The sequence below is a fragment of the Aedes albopictus genome, chromosome 3 (genome assembly GCF_035046485.1).
Source record: "Aedes albopictus strain Foshan chromosome 3, AalbF5, whole genome shotgun sequence".
Taxonomy (NCBI): domain Eukaryota; kingdom Metazoa; phylum Arthropoda; class Insecta; order Diptera; family Culicidae; genus Aedes; species Aedes albopictus.
The window spans coordinates 293,109,151-293,131,954 of NC_085138.1; the positions used below are offsets into that span (position 1 = coordinate 293,109,151).

Below are 22,804 nucleotides of genomic sequence, written 5' to 3' on the forward strand. Positions count from 1 at the left end.
TATAGTTCTTACCTTGCTATTTGAAACGTCGTTCTAGCTGTCGCCAATCACACTACTCCAAACAGCAGCGACTTCTCTTAGTTAGACTAGATCACCACCAGTTCAATCCACAACGGCTGGTATCTTGGGCTGGAACTCACGCTTACGCGTCCAGCAACGTCGCACTTTGCAATTCAAATTTTCTCACTGTGGCACTAACCGCGCACGCTGGTCGTGATCGTATTTTTCGTCTCACCAATTATCAAACAACAAACAGCTACCTTTCAACACACAGAAACAAAATGCAAAAATTAATCATTCACCCCGTTGTTGTTGAGAGGAGGAGGTCACGGACTAAGTTCCCTAACTTCTTCTGAACAACTGTAGTTGCACCTCCCACCACCCACACTGGCACTGGATGATGGTGCGCTTCTTTTCTTCTCCTGCACCAAGATTCACACCTTCCACTCTGCTGGTTTTGTTTGTAGCGAATTCCGCGCAGTTGACGACGATATGTCCACCGCTGCGTCGCCGTTGTTGGTTGCCCCAATAAACGGTGTGAGTGCGTACTATATTTAGCAGGATTCCACAAAATTTCACACACCGACTGAGAAACACAAAACTACCGGCTGTTTCCACTTAATTAAAAATTCGACTTTTTCGAGCGATATGTCCAGCCAGCCTGGTCTGGGCTTACGTGCGGCGAAGCGATCGTATGCGGTGACACCTTACTTCATAATGTTTTGCTTCGTCCGCGGTTGTTGGAGAAAAAGTGGTTGAATGTTATGAGATGTTATAGAATCTATGAAAGCTTTAAATTACTAAGAGATTTCCATATCATTTTGTTTAGGATAGAAATAACAATCACATACACCTAGAGTCACGCCAAAACTTTTACAGAATATATTACTATGAATTCCTTGATCCCTATGTGCCAACACTATTTTAAATGTATGTTGAATATAAATTATTAGAACTAAGAAACTGAAACACTGACTTTTTTTTTTGTTTTTATTTATCTGTATTTTAACTGACGGTTGTTGCAGTATCTTTTGTAATGACAATGTGCGGCTACAAAAGTGATGAGCATTTTTTTTTCTTTTTTTTTTTTCGAGCAATTCTTGAGCAATGTGAAAGCAACATTACAAAAAAAAATGTTATATTTTTATTCTGTTTTGTGCAACTTATACTAACTTTTAGCTTCGTAGCTTTGTTTTGCATTTTTTTCCTATGTAAATGAATAAGTAACACGTTAAAATAAGATATGGATACAAATCAGTGATTCCCAGAGTGGCTGGAAATCGTGTTGAAGGAAGGTGAAAATACTGCAAAAGCGGTGATTTATTCATTAGTTTCAAGAAACTTGTCCAGATCTTTATTTATTCATGAAAATTACATGCCCTAATATTTCTAGGATTTTTATTTCTTCAGGATTAAAAAAATGCTTGTTTAAAACAATTCAGAAATCTACATAATTATACAGAATTTTCAAGTTGGTACATGTATGGAAACAATTTTCCTAAGTGTTTCTGGAGGCTAAAAATGTTTTGGAACTCGTAAATCCTAAAATCTTTTGAGAAGTTTTTAATCGATTTGATTTCAGAGTATTTTTAGCGATTCTTTAAGATTTATTTTTACTGAAATTGCAAAAGGAGTTTTTTTTGAATAAGTGGCTACACGTTCACTTTATAAGTGAATGGTCATGAGTTCGATCCCAATCCCAGCCCCGGCGCTTGCAATTTTTCGTCAGTTGCTCCTCTTCCCGAGAGCGGCTGATACCCGACCCTCTTCTGAGCATATGCTCTAACGGACCAGGAAACTTGGATATCGGCGAACGGCAGCTCATAATGGAGCCCCAATCAGACTGGAAAAGGAACAAGAGCCACACAACAACATCATCGTGCTAATAATTCTACCATGGACAGGGTAGAAAACTGACAGCAGTTCAAAGGCAGCCAGTTCGATATAGAAGAATTAGAATAGAATACATTTAGGCGCTAGTGTTAGTGCAACTGCCAACTAGAATCGTTCATGCAGTGCCCTAGTGGACAAGAGAGCTGTAAGTTCAATGTAAGTTAGGTTGAGTGGTTGAAGAATAAAAAAAATGTAGTTTTATATTCATAGGCGGATTTTTTTCAGAACAAATTTATGGTACTTAGTATTAGCTGGAACACTCCTTTTTTTATAAAATTCATCATCCTAAAAAATAAGTGGTTGGGAGTGGTTGGGAATACACAGGAATTAATCAAGACATCCGTTAAACCCCCTTTCCATTTTTTAGAGTTAACCACTACCAAACCCCAAATCGCCCCAATTTGAGGAACAAATTTTCGGTATAAAACACTTTTAGAAGAAAAGATTTTCGGCTGCGCCGCTTTTTTTAAACTGCCACTCAAATTAAATGTACATGGCATCATTGTTTACGAAATGTGAGGGTCAAATAAAAAAAAAGGTATCATTGATCGTCGAAAAGTTCCCCTTAAGTAAGTTTTTGGCCACGCCACTTTACCCAAATAACTCGGTTTCGTTCACATTTTTTTCTAAAAATATTCATTGGGCCCTAGATGTTTGACAATGTATAAAGGTGGTCGCTACCTCAAAAAGGTTGAGAACCCTTGCTTTATGGCATTCTTGCAGAAATTCTAAATGGAATCAATTTTAATATCACTCGTAAGATTCCTTGCGTATTGAACCTAACTTTTCTTCTGGAATCCTTCCAGGGATTTTTGTTGTTTCTTCCTGGGAATCATCTTGAAATTACGATCACGATTTGCCAGGAGTATCTTCCGAGATTTCTAGAGATAGAGAATTTCTGGAGATGGAGAATTGCCAGGATTTCTTCCCAAGAATGCTCCGGAATTTACAAAAAAAAAAATGAAATAAAATAAAAAACAAAAACTATACCAATAATATCTTTTCTGAATTCTTTGTAAGATACTTCTAGGAGTTTCTTCTAGAGTTTCTTCTACTTTCTGGCAAGATTTCGTCGTAGTTTATTCCTTGGGTTATCCTGGAGTGTCTCTTGGGATATCTCCAGAGTTTTATCCTGTTTATTTGATGTAAAAAAAGATGACTACTTCCAAAAGACATCCTAGGAGGGTCTCAAAAGTCGGCTCCAAGGTAAATTTTTATACTTACCTTGGTCGGCTCTACCATTAAAGAGAAATCCAGGAAAAACCTCTGATAGAAATCATATTAACTCTGAGTGAAAGTTTAGCTGAAAGCTCCTGTAAAAGCACGGAAAGGATTTTCAGGAGAAATCTTGGAAAAACCTATGAATAAAATCTTGAAAAGCTCGGGAAGAAATCCCTGAAACTTATTGGAGAAACTGTTAAATTCTAAAGGATAACCTGGAGAATGATATAAATTCTGGGAGAACTACTGAAAGAAACCTCGAGAAATTGTTAAAATGAATCTTGGAAAATCCGGAAAAAACATTGAAGAAATTCCACGTTTGAAAGACAAGGAAAACCTATGAGAAAAGTTTCGTAATGAACGTCAAAAGGAATTATTGTTATAATTTTAAATCGATTCTGGATGGATTTCCATACACATCGCTGAATAAATACTAAAAAACAATCAAAATATAAAAAAAAAACAAAAAATGCACCATTTCTTTCGTTTCCATTACGCTGTACATAGTATGTTCGAATGTAGTATATAGTATAAGATGGATGTAGCCTGGGTACGTTATCATCCATTAGGTACTCTCATAGATTTTGAAAAAAAAATTAAGAAAGAAACTGAAAGAATGAATAAAAGTAGAATGAAAGAGGTAATTTTTAGAAAGCACAAATCAGGTAGCTTTCCCAAGGAAATTTTTGAAGAAATTCGTTTGCTTTTTAATACGCGGATACCTTTAATGCTTCCAGTAAGCTGTTCATTCTTTGTAAGAAGCACGACACTGAAAAGCCCAATGGCAAAGCCAGAAAGGATGCGACTAAATGCTTGATGACGCTTGTGGTCTCCAGTTAGCTTGATGGTTAAGGCTCCTCCTCTCCTCTTCTTGGCGTAACGTCTTCACTGGGACAAAGCCTGCTTCTCAGCTTAGTGTTCAATGAGCACTTCCACAGTTTTTAACTGAGAGCTTCCTCTGCCAATGACCATTTTGCATGTGTATATCGTGTGGCAGGCACGAAGATACTCTATACCCAAGGAAGTCAAGGAAATTTCCTTTTACGAAAAGATCCTGGACCGACCGGGAATCGAACCCGTCACCCTCAGTATGGTCATGCTGAATACCCGTGCGTTTACCGCCTCGGCTATATGGTTAAGGCTATAGATCGCCAATCCGGAGACGGCGGGTTTGATTCCCGTTCCGGTCGGAGAATTTTTTTTTTTCGACTCCCTGGGCATAATGTATCATTGTTCTTGCCGACAATGTACAAATTCATGCAATGGCAGGCAAAGAAAGCCCTTCAATCATTAACTGTGGAAGTGCTCTAGGAATACTAAGTTGGAGAGAGGCGGGCCAAGTTCCAATGCGAACGTCGAGTCATATAGAAGAAGAAGACCCTTGCTGCACAACCACAAGGCCACAGAAAAAAAAATCAAAGGAATTGCAAGTAGATGTTCAGGAATAGTTTCACGTTACTGCTAATGAATTTTATGATAATTTCCACCAATTAATCATATTCTGGAGAAGCTTGCGTGTAAATCAATGGGTTACCACTGTATGATCACTTTTGCACATTTTGAATGCCTTGTCACGCCTGGAACTGTGAACAAAAATATTGGGTACTTCGTTTAGGCAAAATTTAACATATTGTGACAAACATTGAACCCAATCCATCAATCAATCCATAGTTACAGCATCTCAAAGTTAACCATTTGTTTGTACCTATGTGGAAATCTATTGGAAGGTGGTGTATTCTAAAGCATTTGCAACGAAGTTCTCAATCTAGCTTCTAGAAAATTTGTAAGTGGAACTTGTCTTTCATGTAGAATTTCGTTAATGAATTATAGGTGAAATTCATTGAACACATTTTAGAAAAAAAATTGGTAAATTCAATAGTTAGGATGATTTTTTAACCATTTTTTTTCGAGGAACTCATGCAGTCAGAACTATTGCGATTATAGATGAATTTAGTTTATTAATTGCGCCAAAATGGTTTCAGAATTTTGAAAAACAACACAAATTTTTTTCGGATTGCTGAAGGATTTTTCTAAAGACGACCCTAGAGCAAGAATTTTTAGAAAAGACTGGTGTAATTACCAATGTAATGGTTCTTTTTTAAAGAGTTCTGCTGGAGCTGCTGCCAGATTGTTTTAAAAGTTTCTAACGGAATCATGGAAGATCTTCTTTGCTCTGTAGACCTTATTCTCAAACTAGAAATTATTTCTGGTAAAATTTCCAAATTACCATTACCAAGAGGAAACCAAGTAAGTTAGATGACAATAAGATTTTCAAGGCATGTTATCAAGAAATCCATTAGCTACATGGCACTTCAACCCAATTTGCTCAAAGTTACAATAAACAGGAGTTTTATCACAATTTATCGTTAAAAGTGTGCAGTCAGAGTAGACCAAATGCTTGATGTCAAGGGGATTGACAAAAAATATGATTTGGTTGTAAGCCAATACCTTAACAAAATAATTCATCATGAATCAGTTATATTTTTCCGAATCGAATGACTCCTCAACGCATTTTCTAATGATTTCAGATCATGTTAACACGTGAAAATCCACTTTATTCTGCTAACTATCTCGTTTTACAGATCATAGTGTTGAAGCATATTGCGGCATTTTGCATGCAGACAGAGTGGACCACGAGTGTCTTAGAAAAGTAGGCAAGTAGAAATTACCTATTTTTCGTTGTCCTATCTATATCAGAATATGTTTGTTTTTAAATTGTTGGCCATCTTATTGAATTGTACCAATGTTAACGGCCATTGGAAGAGCTTATTTTTACCAGTAATTTAAGAATTGTCTGAAGGAACCGCTAAAAAAAATCCTGGAGCAACCGCTGGATGAATTCCTGAAGAAATATCTGTAGTAATTCCCCAGACAACCAGTAATTCCTGGAGGAATCCTTAGAGCAATTCCTGAAAAAGTCCGCAGAAGAATTCCAGAAGGAATCTCCTAAATCATTTCTGGACGAATCTCCGGAGGAATTCCAGAAGTATTCTCCAGTGGAATTTCCAAAGGAATTACTGGAAGAGTTCCTGGAGGAATCATTGGAAAAATTCCTGGGAAAAATCATGCAGAAATACCTACTGGAGTTTCTGAATAATCTCAGAAGGAATTCCTGACAAAATGTAAGGTTAAATCTTTGGAGAAATTTGTGCAGGAGCTCATGAAGGAATTCCTGGCAGAATTCTTAAAGGACCCCTAGGATGAATCTCAGAAGGAATATCCGAGGAAATTCCTGAACGAATCGCTAAAGAAATTCTAGAAGCATCGCAGGAGGAATTCCTGATGCAATACTAGAAGGAATTTTTGAAGGAATCTTTGGAAGAGTTCCAGAAGAGAAACCATAAGCTTCTAAAGGATTGTTCAGAAAAAAATGTAAAGGATTTTTTTGGAAAAAAATTAAAATGTTTTCTGGCAGATTTTTTGAAAGAATTTCTGGCACAAATATTTATAAAAAAAAGAACACTCCAGGGATGTCGTCACCGGAGGAACCTTCAAGGATATCCCTGGAGAAGGTTCTCTGCTTAGAAGTTTCTTAGAGGAATCTATGATAAAATCACTGTAGGAAGCTATGGGGAAATACCTGGAGAAATATTTTGATTTATCTCCGGAATCTGTTCCGGATATTAAACTATCCATTAATTTGCCAGTTCATAGCATGTTGTTTAGGCTTATCATGAAATTTAGCCATCCATTCACAATTGTGCTTGAACGCTTTCTGGTTTCTTATGGAACCGTTTTCGGACCCCCTTGTGGCCATAATTGCCCAACCACAGATATGGTGCCATCCCAAGTAACATTTTAAGTTTTGTTCGGCTCTGTAGAGATTTTCATGGCCAATTTAATTAAACTTGCAATAAAACTGATTAATACATCAAAACCTCTTGATAACCTCTTTAAGAGCATCATCCGGCTAAGTGGACCACTCTCGGAGAGATTTTGCAAACCGTATTAAGAGTAGCAATAAAACCTAGCTGAAAAAAATCCATACTCGAAAACAGGTTGTGATGAATGTTGTTGTTTTTTTTTCATCAAAAATTATGACAGCTCAAGAAACAGAGAAGCTTTCATCAATGGCACGTCAAGTTTTGGAAGAGATATTATTCGCAAGTAGAAAGCGATAATTTAAAAGTAATAATTTTGTAGTTATATTGTTTTTAGGCTTATGCAGATTCAATTTTACCGTGAATATTGGGGTTGCAGAAACATAAAATTAATGCGTTTCGAAAATGGTCAATATTATCAACTTGGAATGAAATAAATCAATTGGTCAATTTGGTAAAACTATCTCGAATTACAAGAAAACGCATCTAAGAGAGTTAATTTATGTGAGCATGCTATGGAAATGACGGCAAACTATCAATTCGCTGCTAATTTGAGCAAAATTAACTATTTCCAAATCACGTATCTGATTCTTCAGTGTGGCGACGCCCATAATTAGCGAACATAAAACGAAAACAAGTTTACTTTTATGATTACCGTAATAAACCTAGCAGTTCCATAGTTTCTGCTTTTTCACCAACAGATGTCGCTACTAATCGAACGGATCGCCATCTGTTGAGAGTTTGAACAGTTTTATTGTGGTAATAATGGATGCCAGAAGCATTACATATAGGAGAGTATTGTTTACTCTTAAAATCTGGCTTTATGGATGTCTTCAAGTATACTATAAAACATTTCATCACTGGTTTTCATAAAAGTAGTCATAAAACTGTGAGTTTTAATTATTGCTGTAATGAAACCCAAATAAAGATCAATCAAAACCAATCAGCAATGGAATTGTTACTTGGGATATTTACATTCAAAAATCCCATATACTTCGTTTAAGGCTGTAAAAACGAAAGCAAGTTTGAGGACTTAAGTAAGTATAGTTTGAGGACTTTTGTTATTTTTGTTTGGTGGAAAATCAAAACTTTTATATTATTGGCTGATATTTAGGACTGTTTTGTATATTTTAAAATGGTTTTTGGTGTATTCTAAAGCATATTTACATTTAAAAAAAAATCATTGAAAAATTGAAGTCATTGTTTATTTTGTATTGAATCGCTACAATTAACATATTTTATTTTTTTCCCCAAATCATTCTACCCTAGTTCAATAGTTTAAGGGCATCGAATACACTCTTAAATTATTTTCCTTAAAATTACACGGTAAATAAAATTTTCTATGAAAAGAAATAAAAATAAAAATATTTCAACAATAATCATAAAATCTCAAAATGTTTTCATCTAAAAAAATCCATACCTCAAATGGGCTTCCAGGAAAAATATAAAAGTGTGGGGATGTTCAAACATAAAAATTAGAAAAATCAAAAACTGAAATTCATGAAATCGAGAATTAAAAAGAATCAACTTCCAAAACATGTTTAAATCGATTTTAGATGACAAAAAATGATATTTAGATTAAAAAATCGAAAATTCGGGTTTTAGAAGGTTAAGCATTTTTTGTGTTTACTGACCGGTTTTTTGATACAAGTATTGGTAAAAGATATAGTTTTCTTGGAGCGTTTATCATAAATCTTTGCAAATTTCAGACCTTGACGTTAGATCTGTTTTCTTTTAAAAATGTTCTCTGATTCCCGCTAAAATCAAGTGCGTTCTAAAAACTAGATTTTATGGGGTAATCATGCTTTGGACAGGTCTGTTGTACGTGTAATTAACGTTTTCCATTTTATTGGATTGGGATTTTTAGCTCTCTTCTGACCAGCAAGCTGCATTGGATGGATACTTGTTACTAGGTGAGCACGTTTCATGTAAAAACCAACAAAACACTATTCACTTCATCATCTGCAGCGGCTATTGTTGTTTTCGTCATCACGGGGACGAAAACAAAACTACCACAATCGTTACACCAAGAAGAAAGCATCCTCCTCACTGGTATTTGTACTCTTCTACCAATTCTCCTATCGCCAATCCCCAACGCACTATGCGAAACAGAAACGCGAATAACGCACATAAATCCACCCACGATTTAGTGTCGTCCCTTCACTATCTTCTTTTCGCATTGTATACCTCGCCATTCGCGACTGTTTTTGACAATCCACCATCCACTTAAGTGTTTTCCTCCTTTAACATTCAACACATTTTATCCTCATAGGGTCCGTCCATAAACTACGTACACTCTAAGGAGAGAGGGGAGGTTTTGGCCAACGTTTACGCTCCAAATTTCGAAAATTTGTGGGGGTCTGAGATGGCCAAAAATGATTCTACGTAGTTTATGGACAGCGCCATCGAAACCGATCTCTAGGTTTCTTCACCGCACCGCCGCCAGTCAGAAGCCTCACAGCTCTCGGTCGTATTTTACTGCACTAATTACGAAAACTGAAACCGACTGTTTTTTCGGTGACAGACTCGAAAACACTAAAATGAACCGGTCTTCCCACTAGTCACACTAGGTAGTCGGTGAAAATTTTCAATGTCACTAGAGAATGGAAATTCTTCTGCTTTTCCGACTCCACATCATACACATTCGTACACCCAGCCAGCAGCACACTAACAGCGCTCGGTATTAATTTTCACTGCTATAGTTTTCCTCTCTCTCTCCTTCGTTGGTGGAAAACTATCACCCGACCCCACTCTGCAATGGACTTGGATTCCCATGCATGTGGAAACACACTCTATACGGTTGGTACCTTCTCGTGAAAGAAACAGTCGGAGAATACACGAACGCTCGCGGTCACGCTTCAAACGCAACTGGTTGGTCTTCTGGTTCGAGGGAACTTCGAAGGATGCAGAAACGCGCGTGGTCGTGCCGCTGTAAGGGAATAAACTCTCACAAAGCGCTGGCTGGTCTCTCTCTCTCTCTCTGTTCATCACCACCGACGACCACGCTGCCGCCGAATAGCCATTTCCAAAACAATGTTATTGTTTTTGTTTTCCGCGAGATTCTGCCTGCGGGGGAATGTTAGAGCGATGGTGAAGCACGTGTGAGAATGTTGTTACGCGCGGCGCGAATTTCTCTGAGTAATTATGCATTTCTTTGGGAGAGCACGTGGTTTTGATGCATTATTTCATTGAAGAGCGAGTGCTGCATTTGGTGATAACATGGGAACAATGTTGATAAAGCTTCGTTATCAAACCAAGCATTTTTGCGCCCGAATGACATAAGAGGACCTCATATTTGAATATGGCACTATTTGGGTATTGTAATATACTGCCCATATTCGCATAGGTGACGTAAACGCCACATAGCTCAAAATCCACTTTTTTAGCTTAACATATCCTACACCATGCATAGCACATGCTCCAATTATTAAAAAAATGTGTTTGTTCTAAAACATGTGAGTATATTGAAAAGAACGTTTTGACGTAACCACCATGTGGTCGCAATACTGACGTCTGTGTACAAGAAAACTAAAATCTCCCCATAAAACGTGATTGAACATAATTTATTGAGATAATTTATTGGCATAAACATAATTTATATTTGAGATATCTAATTATTTGATTTCAGATGCCTGAGAATCATTTTCAATATCAACAACTTTCATAGTGAATATTATCAATTATGTTTAATACTTATGATGGATGCAATGTAGATACTTAAACATTTATGATGCTTTGACAACAACATGCGAATAATTTAACAAATTGATACCTGATAGCCTATAACTCGTAATGGTGAGTCTACGCCGATTGTAGTAATCGTTTCCACTGGTCTTAGTCCTGGATCAATCGCTTCCAATCGCCCTGAGATTTTGGAGCCCCTCAGGGCCCCAAAATGCAGTTGAGGAAGACCTAAAAGGCCAACGTGCGCGCCCTACCACGAAGCCAACGGCTCCTTCCTGGTTCTCTGCTAATATGGTATAAGTTTGTCATTTCTCTGGCGTACGAGCTACGTACCCAGCCCACCGCAGCCTGCCGTGTTTTATCCGCTTCATTATACATCAGTTAACCGATTTTGTCAGCCTGTTTCGGGGACATATTTTCTGTTTTCCTTGAATATCTAAATAGATTTTCAAGCAGTAGTTTAGTGATGAACATGATTGAATTAGTTTAAGTTTGACCCTAAGTTAATGAGAGCAAACAGTTTGTGGGGCTGACAAAATTGGGTTCATACTGTATCGATTTATTTACATACTTGGTACAATTCGTAGTTCATGCAACGCCGCCATATGCCGTGATCCTGGTTAACAGCAAGTAATGTTCGTACAGTGTATCAAACAATTGTCCGTACAGCAATTTTTTGGTCAAAATAATTTTCAATTCAAATGATCATAACTTTTTTATACATCAATCAAATATGCTGAAATTTTGCACAAGCATGAACCATATATTAAAGCTCCATTGGTAAAATTTTAAGCGAGATCGAATAAGTTTTCTGAAAGTTACAGAACTTTTGGTAAAACTTCTAAGATTTTTGAACTCATTTTAAAACATTATATCCCAATACATATTTGATGAAACTTTTTCAATTTTTTTTTTGTGTTGCAACCTATACCCAATGCTTTCATATGCAGCTTCGTTTAAGGTTTTATATTCACTACAAAAAATATGAAAAATCTGTATATGTTCAGAGTGTTTTTAGGAAATTTATCATTTTTGATCAATGAAAGTGCCAAGTGTTTTCAACGTTTTCAAACTCTCTGAATGTAATATGTTTACACAGGACCTACTAAACTACATATGAAGAGTAGGTCCTATGTATTTTTCGTTCACTTATTGCACTTTTATTGGTAAAAAACGTTTGGCAGATTATATGTGCAAAATATGGTAAATTTTGAAACATCGTCAACTACATAAACACATTTTTCATATTTTTAGTAGTGAATATAAAACCTCTAAAGTAGCTGCATATGAAAGTCTTAGGTATCAGCAGTAACACAAAAAAAAAATGAAAAAGTTTCATCGAGTATTTACTGAGATTTAATGTTTTGAAAATGTGTTCAAAAACCTTAGAAGTTTTTCTAAAAGTTCTATAACTTTCAGAAAACTTATTCGATCTCGCTCAAAATGTTACCAATGGAGCATTAATATATGGTTCATGATTGGTCAAAATTTCAGTGTTTTTGATTGACGTATAAAAAGTTATGAACTTTTAAATGAAAAATTATTTTGACCAAAAAATTGCTGTACGGACAATTGTTTGATACACTGTAGTTAACGTGCTTACTTTAAATTGTTAGTTATATTTTTTGTATGGATGGTTATGGTAGATCTCTATCGCTTCCTCTGAATTACGACGTAAACTCCTCAAACCCCCTTTCAGCTACTTACTAAGTGCTTGAAGCAAACTCATTGAAACCCGAAACGTGAGTTATTGTGGCACCTCATAGATTAATGAAATAGTAAACAAATTGTTAGCCACGAGTAAAATCATTCCACAGCAAAACTATTATAAGTTTTACGTTTTGTTTCAAAACCATCATTGAAACAATACTACTGAACTGTTGTGGCTTTTCAGTCTAACAAAAGTGAAACGGTCAAGAGTTTGGCATAGCCGTTTTAATCCTGTTAGACTGAGAAAGCCACAACAGTTCAACATTTCTTCCCAATCGTAAATATCCTCCAAAACTTAGATAAATTCAATCCATATCTATCTGATTAGGAGTTGGGTGTATGAGCTTTTGATGTTTACTAATTTAATTGTAAAAATTTAGTGTAGAGGAATAGTACAAGGTTATTAAAATGAAATTAGTTTCGTAACATTTCGTAATTTGTCGAATATGAGAAAAAAATAAATGAGGCCCGCGGGTGACACTTAATGTTTCAGTTTATCAGGTAAATCTCAAAAAATTGTAAATATTACTAAGGTATTTCTTAAGAAATAGTTACGTACAACACCATATTTTGGATAAGGCATAAAATAACCTTTTCAACATAGACTGCCTTAATTTCAAGGTGCATTGGAAGAAGCTGTTAGGATCCATCGCAGAGCCTGGGGGTTAATGTGAATTCCGGTATTTTGCACACATTAAACGAAATAAGAAAACTGGTCGGCGTAAAGTCAAATTGGACTAAGCGATTTTTTGGACAGGTAAAGATAAGCCAAGGAATCATAGTATTTCAAGAAAAAATGCACATGCTTTGATATCCCAATTTCTTGCAGGACATTTTTCCACAATCATTGAAAAACAGTTGGTCCGGTCTGATTTAAAGCCGACCAACTGTGAATCTTACTACGATGCCCACGCTTTATGGTACGATCGACCGCACTATCAGTTCACATTTTCAGAATGTGACGTGTTAGCTTTTTTTCTGAAACCACGGTTAGTACATCTTCTTTCGAGTCGGGACTGCTGCTTATCAACACAGAATGTATTTAACGCACGAATGCGGACATTCAGCCGGAGACCCGGGTTCGATTCCCGTTCCGGTCGGGTCGACTCCCTAGGCATGGTGTATCATTGCACTTGCCTCACAATATACAAATGCATACAATGGCAGACAAAGGAAGCCCTTCAATTAATAACTATGGAAGTGCTCAAAGAGCACTAAGTTGAAACGAGGCAGGCCAAGTCTCAGTGGGGACGTAGAGCCATATAGAAGAAGAAGAAGACAGACATTCGAAAAAAAAGTCTAACACGTGTTCAGAAAATGGGTACCGTAATAGCTAACATAACGGTCATAGCAATCTGGTTGTTACGTCAACTTATCCGTGTAATCATTCATCAAAACGACTAAATGGTCGCATAAACTGACGTACACGTTTTAAATATGGAAAAATTACATAAAACATCTTAAAATCATTGTGGCTCACTTTTTGTAGCTGTAATCCACGAAACTGACAGATTATTTCATTCAAATAGTCGGTGCATATGTAAATCCGGAAAAAATCTATAAAATCGTGTTTTCCCATCAGAGCAGACGTTGGTGGTTACATCGACTATGCGAATATGGGCAGTATAGACCAGGGGTTTCAGATCGTGCACCGCGGTGCACTTGCTGCAACGCGAAGCCTTATCAAGTGAACCACAGAACTTAAAAAAGTTCTGCCATCATTTTGAAATTTAATTCCTGCTGAATGAAAAACCAATCGAATAAATGAGAACAAGTGAGGTAGATCTAAGGCAAAAATATTCGAAGCTGGTCAAGACAAAAATGATTCAAGAGCCGACCTGATTTGCCATTTAATCCAGCGAGGACCCTCAAGCTATTAGTGAATCCCCAAGGTATGAATCTACCTGTGTAGCATCCCTTACATCTTTCGCCTTATTCAAATCTGTTTCACATTAACATCTTGAAATTCAATCCTAGAGAACGAAGCCTTAAATTTATAGTTTACATTCCGTTCTCAGTAGGTCATAAAATTCCATTACAAGGTCGTCTCGAACCTTTCTTTTGTTTACACACTTTTGCCTGTTGAATAAGCACAACTGTTTTTAGCCTTCCGCATGGGCGCAGCTATGCTTACGCTGCAGGGCCATATGGTTGTAATTAAATTGTTTTTGGAAACATCGCCGGTGGCTTGAGTTTGGGCAAGCATGAGCAAGTAGCCTTTAAGATATATGGTAAGCGAAATACACGAGCAGTCGAGTACTGAAGCTGAAACAGAGAACGTGACATGTTATGCCATTATCCGAACTCCAAACGTTAGTTGGCATACCGTGACAGAGATCACTGAAAGTGTGAATAGTGATAGATTAACTTAGCCACTGAAAAGTGAAATCGAACCAAAGTCACAAAAGTTGAACTACTATTGGTGAACAAACCTAAGTGGCAGTGCAGTGCATACACGGTGAAACGGATCGAGCAAGTGTTTGTCTCTTTGGCCAACGAAAATCGAACAATCGAAATGGGTTGGTTTAGTGACACATTTATCACCCACAATGAAATAAGCACCACCGAAATACGTATCGTCGCTGGAACAGCAGTGGTTCTGCTAGTAGTGTTGTTGGCGTACATGTGCTTAAGAATGCATGGCAAATTCACAAACGCAAAAATACAGGATAGAGTGCAACGAGAAATCCGACTTAATAACTTGAGCGCTAGTAAAGCGGTGTAGTGCAGGAATTATGCACGAACATAAAAACTTTCAATGTCAAAAACTAAACTCTTTGGGTAACGTTAACGAAAACCAACGTACATATAGACAATAGTGCAGTGCGTTAAGTTCAATGAAGACGAGTATTAGACAAAAGTGAAGAACAGTAGCCAAAGACGAGCTAAATTATTATCAACAACAAGAAACAGGCGAAGGAAGAGCCAATTATGAGTTAATAAGCAACGACGAAGATTGACCAAGGAAGAGCCAAATTATCATCAACACCCGTGGATTTTGGAGATCGGTGCGCTATGACCCAGCGCTATAGACGACGTTGCTGATGATGTGCTGTACACTGCGAGCGGTAAATTAAGGTACAGGTCGGACTCGATTATCCGGGGGTTCAATTAACCGGGGGCCCGATTATCCGGGGCTCGATTATCCGGCAAAAATGGCTCGATTATCCGGGGAAAACTTTGTTTTTGCTTTGTTTACAAATTTTTAGATTACAGTATGTCAAAAAATGTGATAAACATCAAATACACCACCTGTAAATAAGATTTAACCTATTTAAAAATTGTTTTTATTTTTTCACATTTTTCTGATAAAATTTCATTTTTAAAAAACCTGCTTGTCATAATACCAGACTTTAAGTTTAGGCACTACAACGTCATGTATATTAACTTTTATGTTTAAGGTACAGTTTTTGATTGAAGAACAACAAAAATAAAAGAAAAGAAGCATGGCTCGATTATCCGGGTGATTCGATTATCCGGGGTGAAATAATTTTGAGGTCACCCGGATAATCGAGTCCGACCTGTACTGTGAATCTTGAAATGTAAATAGTGGATCCAGCCTTGAATTGATTACTAGATTATATACCCAAACTAAAAATCATGTGCGATTTTAAGTGTAATGGACATAATAGAAAGTAATTTAGCTCAATTAAAGATTATTCTAACGAATTTTAGAAAAGCTCCTAATCGGAAATATCGCAGAAGTACCCTACTAAATAAACTTACGGAAGTTCAAACTCTTAGAAATAATATAAATAACGAATTAATTACCTTTGAAAACACTATTGCTATTGGAACATTTGATCAAATTAGAAAAATAGAAAGGTCGTTAACTGGGGAATTGCAGCTAATTATTGACCAAAAATTAGCTAACCTGGGAGATAAACCCGATATAACATTAAAAAGCTTAGGAAAACTTATTGTCATTAGTTATCGATTAACCAAATCGGCAAAAATGGCAACGCTTATAGAAACAGTCAAGACTGTAACCGCACTTTTGCCTACGTACGATGGCACACCTAGTAAACTGAGAAATTTTTTGGACGCACTTAAAGTCGTCAAACAGATAGCCACAAAAGCAGATCAATTACCGACGGTAATTAACATCGTTTTAACAAAATTGGAAGGGCGAGCAAGACATGCTTTCCCGGCAGCACCTGAAACTATTGATGCAATCATCACCAAACTAAAAGAGGTATCTTCACCGATTCCTCCCGAGACTATCATTGCCAAATTGTCCTCTTGTAATCAGAGAAATAATATCGCTGCATACTCTAAGGAAGTCGAAGAACTAACAATGCAACTTGAAGCGGCGTATATAGCGAAAGAAATTCCTACGGCCGTAGCTCAATCAATGGCTACGAAAGAAGGAATTAAATACTTAACTGCGGGACTGAAAGACGAAAAAACTGCCATCATTATTAAAGCGGGGCAGTATAAATCAATTACAGAAGCAATTAACAAAACTCTTGAAGAGTCTCCTCAGAGCTCAAATGTGGTAACAGTACAGTATGCAAGAAGCCACCCTAGACAATATCAGTCTAGATGGCAAGCATCTGGAAATCAACAGTCCAATCGATTCCATAATTCAAACTACCGTGGTGGACGCTATAATTATCGCACCCAAAATAATCAGCGGTACCATGATCGCCCACAAAATAGTGAAAACCGTGAAAATCGAGATAGCAGAAACGAAAATTTTAACACTCATCGGCGGTATGGTAATAATCAATCTCGTGGGAGCAGAGGTCGAGGTGGACCTCCTCCTCAACGAAACGTGTATGTTTCGAAAAACGGCAGAGGTCCTTCGGAAAATCCCCAAGCCGAGGCATGACAAAGCAACGGGGAGACAACATTTCCAAACAGGGAGTAAATGTGTTTAACTGTGACTTAAATTACTCCAATTTCGTTCAAATTAGAGTAGATATGTGCGAGAAACCTGTAAATTTAACTGTAGACACTGGTGCGGATGTGTCCATAATTAAAGAAAATTTATTAAATGAATTCCAAAAAATATATATTAAACAAAAGTGCACCATTAAAGGGGTGACCGATGGGAAAATTGAAACTATCGGAAGCACACCCACGAACATAATAATTGATAACACTTCCATACCACATAACTTCCAAGTTGTTACAAAACATTTCCCGATTCAAACAGATGGTATACTTGGAAGGGATTTCTTAGCCAAGCATGGATGCAATATTTGTTTGAAAACTTGGCTTATAACATTTGAAATTGGTCGAAAAAGATTTGAAGTACCAATAGAAGATAAATTTAATGGTAATATAGTTATTCCTCCAAGGTGTCAAGTCATCAAAAAGTTAAAATTATCCCACGTAAAGGAAGACAGTGTAATTCTGTCCAAGCAAATCAGACCAGGAGTGTTCTGCGCCAATACCATAGTTGGTCCTGACGCACAATATGTAAAATTTGTAAATGTTAATAATAATGCCGAAGTAATTCCACATAATTTTGACGTTTTGAAAATTGTACCAATCAGAAATTACTCCACATTACCGCTAGATAAACATGAAAATAATGACAACGATAGGGTTCAACAGCTAATGAATGAACTTAATTTACAAAGCTCATTGCCAGAAGTCAAGCGGAAGCTGGGAGACTTATGCGCAAAATTTAATGATATATTCGCATTGAAAAATGACACACTAACAGCAAATAATTTTTATAAACAAAAAATTCATTTGGAGAAAATTAATCCAGTTTATATAAAAAATTATAGATTACCGGAGGTTCACAGGCAAGAAATAAATAACCAAGTGAACAAAATGCTTCATGATAAAATTATTCAACCATCCATCTCACCTTTTAATTCACCAATTCTTTTGGTGCCCAAAAAATCCAACACTGACGAAAAGAAATGGCGATTAGTCGTTGATTTTCGCCAGCTCAATAAACAAATAATACCGGATAAATTCCCACTTCCACGTATCGACGAAATCCTTGACCACATTGGACGAGCAAAATATTTTACTACTTTGGATTTAATGTCCGGGTTTCATCAAATAGAGCTCGACAATAAGTCAAAACGATATACAGCCTTCTCCAGTCCTGATGGACATTACGAGTTCAATCGCCTACCATTCGGATTGAACATATCACCTAACAGCTTCCAGAGGATGATGACGATTGCGCTCAGTGGACTACCACCAGAGTGCGCGTTTCTTTACATTGACGATATCATTGTCATGGGTTGTTCCGTCAGTCATCACCTTAAAAACCTGGAATGCGTGTTTACCAAACTACGAGAACATAACTTGAAACTTAATCCCTCGAAATGTGTCTTCTTTGCATCAGACGTTACGTATTTGGGTCATCATATTTCTGAAAAAGGCATCCAACCAGATAAGTCGAAATTTTCCGCAATAGAAAATTATCCCACACCGAAAGATGCAGACGAAGTTCGTCGATTTGTCGCGTTCTGTAACTATTACAGACGATTTATTCAAAATTTTGCAGAGATTGCCTACCCTTTAAACAAATTATTACGGAAAAATATAAAATTTGATTGGACCCCAGAATGCCAACTTGCATTCGATTCTCTGAAAAAACAATTAGTATCACCTACCATACTACAATTTCCTAATTTTAAAGAACATTTTACCCTGATAACCGACGCTTTAAAAATTGCATGTGGTGCAGTCCTTACTCAAAAGTATGATAATATTGACTTACCAATTGCGTTTGCGAGCAAAGCATTCACAAAAGGTGAAGCCAATAAATCAACTATTGAACAAGAGCTCACTGCAATTCACTGGGCTATTACTCATTTTCGTCCCTACCTTTACGGTCGTAAATTTACTGTGAAAACAGACCATAGACCGTTAGTCTATTTATTTTCGATGAAAAACCCATCATCAAAACTGACTAGGATGAGAATAGATCTCGAAGAGTTTGACTTTGATGTACAATATGTACCAGGCAAGATAAACTTTGGAGCTGATGCTCTATCTAGAATCAAAATCAATACCGAAATCTTAAAAGACATGTCTGTTCAAGATCTGTCTGTTCTTATGGTACAAACAAGAGCAGCAGCAAAGAAAAATGAAAATAATACCGATAATGACATACAAGTGAATTCCGGCAATGAAGAGACTGATCACCTCAACATCCGAGAGTCACTCAAATACTATGAAACATACAACCTTCCTAAATTAGTCATTGAGCGCTCAGCCACACGAGATGGCATTTTAATTAACATAATGGATAAAAGCTATAAAAGGGAGTTGACTCAAGCGTCAATCATCCACACAAAGCTATCCGAAGTAAATGAGAATCTAAGTAAAATCGTGAAACAAATTGAAGCAATTGCAAATAAGCTGAAGGTAAAGTTGTTAGCTCTAGCGTTGACTAACGAAATCTTCCGAATAACTGATATTCAAACTTTCAAGCAAGTTTGTAACAACGAATTGAAGAATTTAAACATCTTGATTTATCAACCACCACAGTTGGTTGTTAACAAAGATGAAATGGAAAACATAATTAAATCATACCATAATACATGTATTGGAGGCCATGTTGGTTCAAACAGACTTTATCAAAAGTTAAGGTGCCAATACACATGGAAAAATATGAAGAAATCTATTTTTGATTTTGTCAAAACATGTTCAAGTTGTCAGAAAAACAAACACACAGTTAAAACAAACGAAAATTTTGTCCTAACACCCACACCGCATAAACCTTTCGATTCAATTGCCATGGATACAATAGGACCATTTACAAAATCTAATACAGGAAATAGGTATGCACTTACAATACAATGCGACCTATCCAAATATATTATCATCAAGGCAATACCAAATAAACAAGCAGAAACTTTAGCTAAAGCGTTTGTGGAAAGTTTCGTTTTGATATATGGAACACCTTCAATCATTAGAACGGATCAAGGTACCGAGTATAAAAACGAAATTTTTGACAAAATCGCTGAACTATTACATATGAAGCAATCTTTTTCAACACCTTACCACCCACAGACTATTGGAAGTCTTGAAAGGAATCACCGTTGCCTAAATGAATATATAAGACAGTTTGTCAATGAATCACATAGTGATTGGGATGAATGGATACCTTATTATTCATTTTGCTACAACACGACTCCACGTCCAGATTTTCAATATACTCCATTTGAACTAATTTTCGGTCATCAAGCAGTTCTTCCTCAAAACCTAATTGATCCAAAAGCAATAGAACCAATTTATAATTTAGATCAGTATCAGTTTGAACTTAAACAAAAATTGCAAGCAGCTAGAATTAAAACCAAATATTTAATAGAAAAGGAGAAAATTAAACGAACTCAAAAGCAAGGCATGAATAGTAACCCCATCGAAATTCAAGTAAATGATAAGGTAATGATAACAAATGAAAACCGAAATAAATTAGATGCAGTCTACAAAGGACCATATACAGTGGTTCAAATAAATCATCCAAACGTTAAAATCAAAAATGAAAAATCAGATATACAAGAAGTTCATAAAAATAGAGTAATTAAACTTCACTAAAAATAATATCAAAAAAAAAAGGAAAAAAAATGTAAAAAAAAAATATAATAATAATAGCGAAGTTATCTCAAATTCAAGCCAGCTACTTTTATCGGAACGCTCTGGGCATTCCTTCTCAAAGGGGGATGGTGTAGCATCCCTTACATCTTTCGCCTTATTCAAATCTGTTTCACATTAACATCTTGAAATTCAATCCTAGAGAACGAAGCCTTAAATTTATAGTTTACATTCCGTTCTCAGTAGGTCATAAAATTCCATTACAAGGTCGTCTCGAACCTTTCTTTTGTTTACACACTTTTGCCTGTTTTTAGCCTTCCGCATGGGCGCAGCTATGCTTACGCTGCAGGGCCATATGGTTGTAATTAAATTGTTTTTGGAAACATCGCCGGTGGCTTGAGTTTGGGCAAGCATGAGCAAGTAGCCTTTAAGATATATGGTAAGCGAAATACACGAGCAGTCGAGTACTGAAGCTGAAACAGAGAACGTGACATGTTATGCTATTATCCGAACTCCAAACGTTAGTCCTGCATGCTTTTCCTTGCGTGTAGAAGTGTTACATAACGAAGCACATTATGCCACAGAAAAGCGTTACTTGTTAAAGTGTTCTTCTGGGATTCGCAGAGAGTTCCGGGGGTTTATTTATGATTCCTTCAGAAGTTCCCTCTGAAGTTCTTCCAAAACTTTCTTTTAAGATTCTTGAAGAGGTTCAGTCAGGGATTCCTTCAAGAGCTCTGTCCAGGATTCCTTCCGGAAGTATTCCCGGGATTCTTCCAGAGATCTTGTCGTGGTTTCTCCACAAATTTATTCTAGGATCCCTCTAGGATTTCCGTCAGTCATTCCTCATGGAGCTATATCTGGGATTCTTTTTGGTATTCCCTCAGAAGTGCCCTTCTGGATCCTTACAGCAGTTTCTTTTAAGATTCCTAAAAAAAATCCTTCCTGGACTACAAGAGTTTTTTCCGGGATTTCTCAAGGAGTTCCGCGAATCCTTCAGGAATTCCATCTGAGATTCTCCTTATAGCTTCTTTTGGAATGTTTTCAGATTTTTTTTCGACTTCCAGAAAGTATTCCTGGTAAAATGGAATCCCAGAAGGAACTGTTGAAGGATAACCAGAAGGTACATGTTGGAGTATTTCCTTAAGCAAATCGTGTAGGAACATCATGAGGAATTTCATAACTAAAAACTGGTGGAAACAACTTGGAAAGAGTTTCCACATAAATCCTCGAAGAAGCTGAAGAATGATCAAAATTTCATTACATTCGGTTCATTGAATCCGGAGATATAACAACTCAAAGTTGGCTATCGGATAATTATACCTTTTTCCAGAACCTTTATAACTTCGTGTAGAATGGCTCGATCTTTTCCAAATTTTGACCACTGACACACAACTAGTTGATGAACTTACAGTAAAAATTTGAGAATATTTGATGCCCTTTTCGAAAAGTTACAGCGAGTTGAACATTTTTTGAAAAGTGAAAATTTTACCTGTCCCAGTTTTTTTTGAGTATCCCCTGTACTTTGTTTTTGAGGCATTCACCACCAGACCGACCTTTGTTGCTTTGCGTTTCAGGCGGGTGTACAACTATGCCACCGTTCCAAACGTTTTGGCAATATTGTCCATGTCGTCCGCAAAGCACACAAATTGAATGGATTTCGTAAAAATCGTTCCCCGGCTGTTGAGCCCGGCTCATCGCATCACATTTTCAAGAGGGATGATGAAGAGTGGGCATGAGAGTCCGTCACCTTGTCGCAGTCCTCGGCGATATTCGAATGAACTGGATAGTTCGCCCGAAACCCTTACGCAGTTTTGCACGCCGTCCATCGTTGCTCTAATCAGTCTAGTCAGCTTCCCAGGAAAGCCGTTTTCGTCCATGATATTCCACAACTCTGCACGGTCGATACTGTCGTATGCCGCTTTGAAGTCGATGAACAGGTGATGCGTTGGGACCTGGTA

At 36.9% G+C, this 22,804-nt stretch overlaps 2 protein-coding genes across 3 annotated transcripts in view; both read right to left on the reverse strand.

Moving 5' to 3' along the window:
- LOC109418703 (uncharacterized) overlaps positions 1–9,882 on the reverse strand; it is a 149,980-nt gene extending 140,098 nt beyond the window's left edge. The window contains exons 1-2 of one of the 2 annotated variants that reach the window (XM_029857320.2): positions 9,743–9,882; positions 13–260 (exon numbers count right to left, since the gene is read on the reverse strand). The gene's annotated coding sequence lies outside the window, so the exon portion shown is untranslated. The remainder of the gene's footprint in view (positions 1–12; positions 261–9,742) is intronic. The other variant, XM_029857324.2, reaches the window with a different exon arrangement.
- The window catches only part of LOC134290779 (uncharacterized), a 483,651-nt gene that overhangs the window by 52,244 nt on the left and 408,603 nt on the right, over positions 1–22,804 (reverse strand). The gene's annotated exons all lie outside the window — the stretch shown is intronic.